Source organism: Furipterus horrens, unplaced genomic scaffold (genome assembly GCF_987537825.1).
Source record: "Furipterus horrens unplaced genomic scaffold, mFurHor1.1.pri manual_scaffold_12, whole genome shotgun sequence".
Lineage (NCBI taxonomy): Eukaryota > Metazoa > Chordata > Mammalia > Chiroptera > Furipteridae > Furipterus > Furipterus horrens.
In genome coordinates this window covers 34,340,418-34,353,190 of record NW_028327182.1, presented here as the reverse complement: position 1 = coordinate 34,353,190, position 12,773 = coordinate 34,340,418, and the positions used below count along the sequence as shown (strand labels likewise).

At 36.3% G+C, this 12,773-nt stretch overlaps 1 protein-coding gene across 1 annotated transcript in view; it reads right to left on the bottom strand.

Annotated features, from left to right (window-relative positions):
• The window catches only part of DIAPH3 (diaphanous related formin 3), a 474,633-nt gene that overhangs the window by 428,194 nt on the left and 33,666 nt on the right, over positions 1-12,773 (bottom strand). The gene's annotated exons all lie outside the window — the stretch shown is intronic.

The window sequence follows — 12,773 nt, the reverse complement described above, 5'->3', positions numbered from 1 at the left end:
AAAGTACTTACAAAATTCAACACCAAAGAAAACAAACAAGCCAATTAAAAAATGGGCAAAGGACCTGAATAGACACTTCTCCAAAGAGGACATAGAGATGGCCAACAGACGTATGAAAAGATGCTCAACATCACTAATCATCAGAGAAATGCAAATTAAAACCATCTCACACTTGTCAGAATGGCTATCATCAATAAATCAACAAACAACAAGTGTTGGCAAGGATGTGGAGAAAGGGGAATCCTTTTGCACTGTTGGTGGGAACGCAGACTGGTGCAGCCACTGTGGAAAGCAGTATGGAGATACCTCAAAAAGTTATTGACTTTTGACCCAGTGATCCCACTTCTGGGAATATATCCCAAGGAACCTAAACACTAATTCGAAAGAACATAAGCACTCCTATGTTCATTGCAGCATTATTTACAATCTCCCAAGTGTCCATCAGTAGATAAGTGGATAAAACAACTATGGGACATTTACACAATGAAACACTACTCAGCTGTAAAAAAAAATTCTTTTTACCCTTTGCAACACTATGGATGGACCTGGAGAACATTATGCTATATGAAATAAGCCAGTCAGAGAAAGACAAATATCATATGATTTCACTCATATGTGGAATCTAATTAACAAACTGAACTAAAAAGGGAAAAGGGGACAGACTTGTAGATGGAGAGCAGGATGACAGCTAAGGGGGAGGGGGGAGGTTAGGGATGGAGGCATTGTGCAAAAATGACAATGGACATGGACAACAGTGTGGTGATTGCTGGGGGGAGGGAGTATAAGGGGACTAAATGGTAATGTTAAAAAAAAATACAATAAAGATTAACTCAAAAAATAATAATAAAAATAATAAAGTACCAAAATAAAAATACTGTCAATCCTGGGATTCTATGTCCAGTAAAAATATCTTTCATAAATAGAAGCAAAACTAAAACATTTTCAGACACTCAAAAGGTGAGAGAAAATGCCTGCAGAAGACCTATAATACAAAGTGTCAAAAGCAATTTTTCAGGCCACCAAGAAATTATACCAAATGGAATCCCAGATTTACAAATAGAAATGAAGAGCACAGAAGAGGTTATTCTTCTGTTTGATGTTAGTGATACAAAGATAAATGAGCTATTTACGACATAAATAACAAACAAACTAATGAAGGAGACAAGCACATAAACAGGAAATTATACAGCAATATAGAAAATGCAGCAAAAGGTATGTACAATGTATTACAGTAGCAAAGAAAGGGGATATCCAACTTACCAAGATAAACATGCTGTATTTAGGAATAACCCGGAAACATAAAATGTCTTCACATGAATATATTTCCACAAGTGATTGCACCTACATACATTAGTACCCCAATTCTTCATATTTGTTTTAAAAAACTAGGAGATGCCAAAGAACATTGTTTTTAAGAAATGAGACTAGTTACTCTCTTTTGAATTACCACTTCTATACTATCTATATAAGTACTAACAGTTCCTCAGTGTGAAAACTTTGCTGACTCCTCATCACACACCAAAGTGTAACTTGATTAATATGCTAAACCTATGACATGAAATTAAGCAAAACATCAGTAATAAATCAATATTATAAATGTGAACATGTCAATGAATGAGAATAGTAAGCTTAAACAATTCACAAGCTGATGTGTGATTACGTAACTTAATGATTCCAGCAGTGGTAGAAGAAATAAAAAATTTTAGTTTTCATACACACACACACACACACAAAAAAAAAAAAAAAACTTTCTTAAATAAAAATCTGTAAATGTCATAAAAATTACAATTGCTAATATTTATTGAGTCTCTTCTATATGTCAAGTACTGTGCTAAGAGCTTGAACAATAACATCAAAATGAATGCATGTCTAAATAATAAAGGACAAACTCCAAACCATTTATACATAAAAATTTCATAGTAGTTGATGACTTACAAAATAGCATAAAGGGAAACAAATCAACCTATTATGTTTTTAGTAAATTGCATTTGTATCAATAAACAATATCAGAATATGTACAATAATAATAAAATAGAATTAACACACCTACCCCATACTCTTGGCACTTAAATTCTGGGGAAGGGGGTGAATTTTATCCAAGTAGAAAAACAAATTTGCACATTATCACTAGCATAGCTAGCTAAAGGCAAGACAGGAAAAATTAGCATATCCCTCTTCTAGCTTCTAAATCTTCAAACATCCAAACAGTAATATGAGATACAAAAGATCAGTGTTTCATAATTTCATTACAATGCTTTTATCTATTTTCCCTGATTAGAAGACATGAAAGACAAAATAAGGAACTATATGAGAAAAATAAGTACATCCCTTCCTCCTATACTAGAACAGTAAATTGAATTTCTTGAATACCTCAGGCTTAAAGTAAAAGTGTTCTCAGGTATGTGATGCTCCACTGAGCACTACAGGTAGATTCCACATAACTGAGACATTATTACAAAGTTAGGTGCAAAGTGAATTTTACTATCAACTCATTTTAAATGAAATGAGAAATTCCACTTTTTAAAATTGCTGATACTATGTCTCCTCTACTCGTAAATAAAAAAAGAAAAAAATCACTAATTTATCTTCCATAGAATTGCACATAGAATTTGCTTAAAGAAAGGCACAATAAAACATAAAACCAAACTTTAAAAATCTTTTATACATAAAAACACAATAGAAATCCCCCTCATACTGACTATAAATGGTTGTTATTTTGTATTTGGCAATTTGGCTGGGACTATGTGTCTTTTACAATTTGTGCACTTGTGTAGCTACTTTTGAAATTCTTGTCTTAAAGATGAATTAGAAACATAATCCAAGTAGATGAAGTACAAACAACTTGCCTTTGCTGAAGAATTGTTTAAACACACAAGACTGAGGGAATTCTATTATAATGTTATTTGAGGTGGTGCACCACACTTAATTAATATGGCTACAGCTGTGTCTGGGGTATACTGAGTTTTATAAATTAATATCACTTATCTTCGGGGGAAATTAAATGAGCACCCTACTGAGTATTATCTCACAATAATAATCAGTAATGAAAGTTTAAATAAAATTAATTAAACCAAAAAACAAGCTCTTATAAACTACCTAGATTTTTAGCTATAGCATGACACGGTAACAGCGAAAACAATTTTTAACTCTTACAACATTTTAAAAACAGAAGAACTTTTAATTTAAAACAAAAGGGAGATATTGTAATTATTATTCATCTTACAACTTGAAAAGTCTGGAAAACTATGTGTGATCATAAACACATTTCCTTAGAACCCAAAGTGAGTTGATATTTTCATATAATCCAGAAGAATTATTGAGCAAATAAAAGTTCATTGTAATTACAGAATCAATTCTATGTGAATATATACTTAAAATCGAAGGCAAAGATATCATTAAAATTATCGATTTCCATGCAATCTTGAACTATATTTAAGAGGAGGGGAAAACCTAACAGTTTAAATACTTTACTTGTTAATTAGCTTCATTACTAAATAGCAACTTGATGATTAAATACATATTCCCTCACTTATCGTGGGTATTGCGTTCTAGAACCCCCGCAATAGGTGAAAATCCACAAAGTAGGAATCTTACATTTATCTTAGTATTTATATATATTTTAAGGCTTTATAAACCCTTCCCACACACTTATAAATAGTTCCCAGCCCGTTATTAACCTTTCCCACCCCCTTATTAACCTTTTCCACACTTTTATAAACACTACTTATGTTCTTAAACATATTCTACAGTCTTAAACCTACGTAACTTTAACAACATAAGTATACAGGACCACAAAATCCCGCGATATAGCGAAAAATCCACGATAAATAATTAAATATAATATTTTTTTAAATCCCGTGATACAGTGAGGCCGCGATAAGTAGTCCCTCTCTATATCACGGTTCACTTATCGTGGCCTCACTGTTTCACGGGATTTTTAAAAATATTGTATTTAATTATTTATCGCGGACTTTTCGCTATATCGCGGGATTTTGTGGTACTGTATACTTATGTTATTAAAGTTGCGTAGGTTAAAGAGTGTAGAATAAATGTAAAGTTCCTACTTCGTGGGGGGTCTGGAATGTAACACCCGTGATAAGTGAGGGAATACTGTACTGTACATCGCTCTGGAGTCTGACTTATGAATCCTGCCCAACTACTTGCTGTGTTATCCTAACCAAACCACTTAAAACTTTCACATTAGTACCTATCACAATGAGTTGATAACAGCAAATAAAACTACAATGACCCTTAGGCCTTGGGTTAACAGGTCAGAAATGCCTTAGCTAACTCCTCTAGGGTAGCTTATATGTCTAAACACTCCCCATTCTCTATCACAGCACAGTGTTTTCCCTTTATATGTAGTTTCACATGACATATGATAGCCTGTGACTATTTCATTTATAATTGCTGACTCTTCCATTAAAATGTAAGTGCCATGCTAGACAAACAACGAATTGCTTTAGTCACTGTGGCAGCCAGTCTCTAAAAGGGCTCCCAGCGATCCTGACTTGTGTAACCAATAGGATACTACGATATCCAAGACTAGATCATAAAAGACAGTACAGGTTTGTCTCACTCCATTTAGGATCCCATGCTCTGGGGTATGCCAGCTGCCAGATCAAGAGGACACTCCAGACAGCCTACGGGGAGGCCCAGAACCGAGCAACAGAAGCTAAAGCAGCATGGAGGCCTCCAGCCAACACTCCTGTGAGTGCACTGTCTTGGAAGCCCCAGCTGAGCCTTCAGATAACTAATATATCATGCAGCAGTAGATGGCTAACACAGAGCTCCGCAAAGCATACTTTTAAAAAGCTCTAGTCAAAGTCTTCTCTGCAAACTTCTGAGACCCCAAGCTAGAATCACCTGGCTCGGCAACTACCAAATTCCTATCTAAGGCAACAGTATGAGATGATTGCTGTTTTTGGTTATTAAATTTAGGGTAATTGGGGAGGATAATTTTTCCACAGTAATGGGTAGCTATTACAGCTACTGGTGTGTGTTCATCCTATAGCACAGTAGCTGGCAGATAGCTAGCAGTCAATTAGTATTTGTTGAAGGCATGAATGAATGAGTAACTACTGGATGATAAAATATATAAAATGTAGTGCCATCGCTGCAGATGGATGTTTACCACTTGAGGGAGGAAATATATAATAAAGAACTAATTATAAATTAAGGTAAAATATGTAAGCAACCCCCAAGAAAATCCTAAGCTATGTGAATCAGCAACAGATAGGAACCAGTGAATAATTCTGGGAGGAGAAAACCTCAAGAGAGGCTTTGGAAAGGAAATACATCAGGGACCCCTTTGAGGCTGATATGAGTGAGAATTACAGGAGATGGCACATCTTACCAGCTAAATGCTATGCCTGCCTGTTCCATGGTCTTTATTAAAATGCTACTGACATCACTATTACAAAGAGATATTATAATGGGGGGTACAGGGGGTTGGCCATTCACTGTTTCAATTTCTGGAAAGTAAGTTACAACATGCAATATGTATTCTACAGCCAAGTGTTACAAGCACCCAGCAGAGGTGCCGCATGGGGAAGAACTGAAGCCTCCCGGCATTAATGGGCACTGCCTTGCCAGTCAGAAGTGAAGCCCTCTGGAAAGGGGTTCTCCAGCTCCCTCAGTGCTTCACATGACGATGGCCTGAGCCAATGCCCTAATTACAATCTCACAAAGACCTCAAACCAGAACCATCCTGCTAAGATGATTCCAATTTTTTGACCCAAAAAACTGTGAAATGTTAAAGTGTTTATTATTATTTTAAGCCACTTAGTTTTGGGATAATTTACTATATAGCAATAAGTGACTAATACAGAGATCCTCAGAGAATACTTTTACATGCCTAAAATATATACAATTATGAAAAAAATAAGTGAAATGGGGTTATGAAAATAAATATTGTAATATAGTAATATCTATTCATCTCCATGAATGCATTACATAACAAGAGGTAACAAAATCTAATTTCAACTGCGCTGAATAAAAACCATATTTTGAAGTATTGTTAGTGACTACAATATGTTTTGAAAACATCTATGATTTCTGTGGTAATAAAGGCACAGGCCAAATCCTACTGAGTGGGGGTTAGTGTACCCTTATTGATAAGTTTTAAAAACACTGAATTTCACTTAAAGATTAACCAAAAAGAAAAAACATTTAAGTTTACTCTTTTCCTACTCAAGTTTAAGCACACCATAAATTTTACCACAAACCCCATGGTGGTCCATAAACCCTAGGTTAAGACCTCTTGTAGGCAGATATGGAATAGTAACAGAAATAGAGGTAAAAAAAATTACTTTAGAAGAAAGTTCTAATGCCTTCCATGAGTCAGAGGGAGGAACAAGAAAACCTATAGCTAAGACCAACTAGGAGAAACGCACAGAAATCCTTAAAAAGAGCTGGAAGCTTCTGAAGGAAGAAGATACCAGGAAAGTAAAATCTTCAAAGAACATCTAGGTTTCCAGAGAGCAAGATGAAAAGCAGACATTGAAATGGCAGGCTTTGAGACACAAAGGGCAGAGAAGAAGAGTTTGGGGGTGCCTAAAGTTCAAAGATAATGTCAGATGAGAAGAAAAAGTGGATCTGCATAGGGAGAGAAGCCTCTAGATGCCTGCTGATGATATGGATTAATTATGACTTCGGATGTTGACTTATGTTAGCAGAAAAGTGAGCTGAATGGTAAGAACTAATGAAAATTAATAAGGAAACATAAGTCATCAAACCAATGTGGATGGTACCTTAATTCATCTTCTCTGTCCCTATTGCCACCACTACCCTGATTCAAGGCACTTGGACAACTGCTACAGCTTCCTAAATTGCCTCTATGTCTTCACGGCCCCTCTACCCTACCCTCCCTGGAGCTGTTCTCTACACTGACATCATTTTCATCTTACTGAAATGCAAATCCATTAATGTCCCACATTCCTGTGCTTAAAACTCTTCAACCTTTATATCCCCGTTACTCAGAGGATGACACTTCAAAATATCTTACCATGGCTCAAACGTCCATCTTAATCAGAACGTTACTTCCTCTCCAGACACCCTCTCACTGTTCCAACAGCCTTACTCTCAATGATCTCGATGTCATGAGTAACCCAGAGTTTCCTAAATGTGCCAATGCCTTTTCCTGTGCCTAGAGCAGTGGTTCTCAACCTTCCTAATGCCTCGACCCTTTAATACAGTTCCTCAACCATAAAATTATTTTCGTTGCTACTTCGTAACTGTAATTTTGCTACTGTTATGAATCATAATGTAAATATCTGATATGCATGATGTATTTTCATTGTTGCTCTGGCTGGTTTGGCTCAGTGGATTGAGCGTCGGCCTGCGAGCTAAGTGTCGCTGGTTCGATCTTCCAGTCAGGGCACATCAGAGAAGGAAAACTCCGACTCCAAAAAACCTCCGCTGCCTTGCGGCATACCTCTTCAGGGGAAAGGCTAAGGGAGTAAACCCCGACAGAAAATCCGGAGCCGGAGTCCCTAAGGCGGTTTGACGTTGTAGTCAACACCGGCAACTCCTGCGGCGCACCTGAAGCCAAGCTGTATTGACTCCGTCTTTCCCTTGGATCCTTCAGCTGCGAAGAGAGGGGGGGTCTGCTGCATGGGCAACAGCAGATCCTCCATATCACCCTGCCCAGGCTCTGTAGCTTCAGCTTCACTGGAGAGGACACTCCAGCGTCATCGCAAGATGTCGATTCAACACGGGAGGAGACAGATACCGTGTCACTCCCGAGTCGGACTGCACAGCCATTCTCGGCGGTGCAGATAGACTCTTAAGAAGCTACACCATCGTCTCTCGAGACGGACGGCTGCCGACGATTTTCATTGTTACAAATTGAACATAATTAAAGCATAGTGATTAATCACAAAAACAATATGTAATTATATATGTGTTTTCTGATGGTCTTAGGCAACCCCTGTTAAAAGGTTGTTCAACCCCCAAAGAAGTCGCGACCCACAGGTTGAGAACCGCTGGTCTACAGCCTATCCACAACCACAACTCATATCCCACCCACTTAATCTGGTGTATTTCAATTCAACCTTTAGCTCTCAGTTTGAGCTACATCTCATGTAGGAGTCCTCCTGACTCCTCCCGAAAGAGTTAGGTCCTGCAGACCTGGTGCTTACTTACTCACAAAACAGTATGTATAGTAGTCCCTCTCATATAGTGGTTCACTTATCACAGCCTCACTGTATCGTGGGATTTTTTAAAATGTTATATTTAATTATTTATCATGGATTTTTCGCTATATCGCGGGATTTTGAGGTACTGTATATGTATGTTGTTAAAGTTACGTAGGTTTCAGAGTGTAGGATATGTTTAAAAACATAAGTAGTGTTTATAAAAGTGTAGAAAAGGTTAATAAGGGAATGGGAATGGTTAATAAGGGACTGGGAACAGTTTATAAGTGTGTAGGAAGGTTTATAAAGCCTTAAAATATATATAAATACTAAAATAAATGTAAGGTTCCTACTTCGCAGATTTTCACCTATCGCAGGGGTGTCTAGAACTTAATACCTACAATAAGTGAGGGAATACTGTATAATATTCTGAAACTGCCTCACATCATAGATATTTACTCACTGAGGGTAAAAGTCCTTGAGAACAGGAATTGTTATTGTATTCACTGAACCACTCCTAGAACTTAGCATGGTCCTAAGTGTGTCTTCTATTAATATCCGTTAAGTGTGTAAATTAATGAATAGCTTTCTCTCTTCCATAGCTGGGACACAAGCCACTGCTCCTTACCTTCCAAAGCCTTCTCAACAATATCAGGAAGAATGCCAGGTATTATGCCTTTTATATATTCAATAAGAAAACCAAGACTCTTCCCAACACTGATCAAAGAGCAGCTTGCTACACTAAAAACAAGCATGAATTTCTGTGATGTAATACCATTAAGATAGTAAGGAAAACTTCCACTCAAAAGGAGAACAAAATCTTTTTAAAAGAATTTAATATTCAAAAAATGTTTAAGTTCTATCTACCCACATCCACGCAAAGTGTAATGATAATTGTATATATTCAAATATTACAGTACTCTATACTTAAAAACAAATATAAATTAGCTCTGTCAATGACTACTACACTTAATTTTTAAAGACATATAATACTCATTCATGAAAATTATCCGAAGACATCAATAATAGCTTTCTACTTGCAAACCTGATACTTGCACTAGGAATTCATTCAGTTGACATCCAGGAAGTAAGATTATTAGAGTAAAAAGTTACTACAACTCCAGCAGCCTGGATTCCAACTTGACCTTCAAAACTCAGTTGCGATCATCTGCTCTATGACGTCTTCCTCTAGATCAAAGTTGACTTTACTACTTCCACTGCACCTTATATACTATTACTCAAGCCTCTATCACACTGCACTCAAATGTAGTGATTGTGTACACATCTGTTTCCCCACTGTTCCAAGAAGGAAGAGACAGTCTTATTCATCACTGTATTCCTATAATAGTAGTAGGTACTCAATAAATGTTTAATGAATGAATAGATAAAAGGATGAATAAACAGGTCTGCACACCCTACTATATCTTAGTATATTCAACACTGAGAGCTCTTGATCTTATTCCCAAGTTTGTACTGATTTGAGGAGGAGCTCTCTAAACTATTTCATAAATATTTAAAGATCCTAAGATAGTACTTAAGTGTTGCTACTGAAAATCTAAGTACAGGAAGCTCTAATTAACTCATATTAATGGGCTCAGAAACGCCCACTTGACTTAGCAAATAGTTTAAATTTTATAGAACATCTTTTGATGTATTTGACCACACACATTCAGTTGCCCCAGTCCATACTGGTATTTCTACATTACACAGAAAAAAAATATATATATTTTGAGTATATAGTTTTACAGAAAAATTGTGGACAATATTATTGTTTCTAATTTACAAGAAAAATATAATAAGTTCATAAAAATGCAGAATGAATTTAAATTATAGTATAAAAGCTTTATACCAGGTCAATATTATTTTAAATAATTATTTTAAGTTGAGCTCTTTTTAAAGCTAATGATTAATGTTTTATTAACTGACTTGAAAGTTAGGCACATATTCATATAATCAAAATCACTTCATTTTCTTTTTATACATATGATGTCTAATTTAGCATATATCCCACAGGACACATCGCATCTAGGTACAAGAATAGTCTGCAGGTAGACAAACCCAGTCCTGTCAGGCACATTCATCTGGATGACTCCTCTCTGAGTGACCCAGTCTCACACAAACACCCGGGAATGTGCTAGAGCTTTCTAGTAGCCATTGGTTACATGGAGTGAGTCAGAAGGCCCATAGAGAACACTCAAAGCTTCTGGAAGTACTCATCAGAGCCCAGGCCCAGACCGGGTGACATCTTCTGTGGCTCTAGGACTCCAATCCCCATAGGGAACTTTCAGGGGAACCAGGAAAGCCTGTGCTTTTATCTGGGAGCAGACTGCAGCTGCTAGATCTGTGAAGTAGTTTCCATCCAGTCTTTCTATGACTTCGCAATTTAACAAATCTATCCTGTATCTGTTGCCATCTCAGTCACATGCATCACTCTGTTGCTTTGAGGTAATCCTTTCTCCATTTTGTTAACTAGAAATATTCAAAGTAGCTAATTTATTATCATAGAAAACTTCTTAGATACAGTATGTCTTTACAATTAGAATGATTCCCTCAGCATTAAGACCCATGGCTATGATACAATTTTTGCTTGTCAGTTTAAAGGTCAGAAGTCTCACATAGATGGCTTGAAGGAAGAAAACAGAAAATAAGAAGATACACTGAGATTTGGCACTGGCACTCTCAGGGGAGAAAGGGACAGCACTCAGGTGGCAGTACAACTCTTGTTCCAGAGAGTGTTCTCTGGAGCCACTCTGTACTGTCCTGGCTGCCCCCTGAGACTTGAAACAAGGTACTTAATCTCTCTCTTGCCTCAGTTTCTCCACCTTTAAAATGGGAATAATAATAATGCCTACCCAGAGGCTTGCTCAAAAAATTGAATGTGGTTATAAAACTAACACTTGGAACACTACTTAGCACACAGCTAATAATTATATGGCCCTTCCTATCATTCCACACACCTTCTTTCAATCGGCAGCTATGTTTTTATATTCACTAAGTAAATTCTCTAACAATTTATTTCACATCTTTCTATTCCCTAGAAGGTTCCTGCCTGTTGACTGAGAAATGTGTATCAGATTAGATATGGTACTACCATAGAGGCCTTACATGCCATGTTAAAAAGCTTAGGTTTGATCTATACATAACAGGTGCAATTAAGCAGTTTCAAATAAGGTTAAATATGGGCAGAGATACAATTAGGAGAGATCACTCAGTTGCTGTACAGGAAGTCAGTTTTTTGAGAGAGCAATAGGAAGTTGTGAATCCTCACAAGAGATAATAAAAAGTCAAGTGTTGTAATAGAAGGAATTCAGAGAAGAAAATAGATTTGAGAAATAATGAGAAAGAAACATGAGAATGGTGAAGCTACCTTCTAGGAGAATGTAGGAATAAAAACAAGTGTAAGATAAAAGTGAAGGATTTAATTTGGGGCAGATAGAGTTTCAGTACAGATAAGACATCATAGGAAGGTATTCAGCAGGCTAATGCATTAACGTCTCAACTTGAGGAAAAGGTCACAGACAGAGATATAGACAAAGGTAATTACCCAGATCAAGTACTATATAGAGAGGAGAGCAGCGGCTTCAGGAAAGAAAGCTGAGAAATCACAATAGTTCAGAGGAAAAACACACAGGGGAGAGAGAGAAAAGGAAAGGTCACAGGGATATGGAACTGATGGTCTGGTATCACAGAGTCAAGAACTCTTCATTCTTCAAAGAGGAAGGAGACAACTGGATCGAGCAGAGCAGAGGAACTCAGTAAATTTCCAAAGGCTAAAAATGAATGACAACAACTGGTCATTTCATAATAATAAAGGATTCATAACAATCCTAAGTGTACACACATTTTATTGGAAAGATTAAGAAAATGAAGTAAAAACTAATAGAAATGAATGGAAAGTTTTAAAATCCTACATTATATTTGGAGACTTCAACATTTCCCTTTCCATAGCTACCAGAGCAAGAAGACAGAAGATCAGAAATAGAGAAGATGTGAACAATACTATCTACCAACTTGACCTGTTTACTACTGATAGACCAGTTTTAACAAAAATAGTGCACATGGAACATTCACCAAGACAGACCACATTCTGAGACAGAAGGCAAGATTCAAAACTGAAAACAACTAGAATCACACAAAATAAGATCTCTGGCACAAGGGAATTAAATTACAAATCAGTTACAGAAAGATATCAGAAAACTCCTCAAATATTTGAAACTTAAACAACATATTACCTAAATAACCAATGAATAAAGTAAAAAATAAAAAAATCAACAGAAAATTAGAAAGTATTTTGAATATTCAGAAAAGATGCAGTAGCTCTCCAAACAAGTCTCAAATCAATTATTTAATATTCCAACTTAAGAAATGAGAAACAGAATAAAGAAAGAGGAAGGAAATAATAAAGATAAAATAAGTGAAAACAAAAGTGCCTTAGGGAAATTTTGTGAAACCAAATGTATCTTTCAAAAGATCAGTAAAACTGACAAACTTCTACTCATGCTAATGGGGGGTAGGAGGAGATAGAAAATACAAATTATCAATAGCAGGACTGGAAAAGAGGGAGATCAATACAGATCCTACATTTAAAGGATAAGAAAATATTACAAACAACTCATAATTCAACAACAGAGATATGCA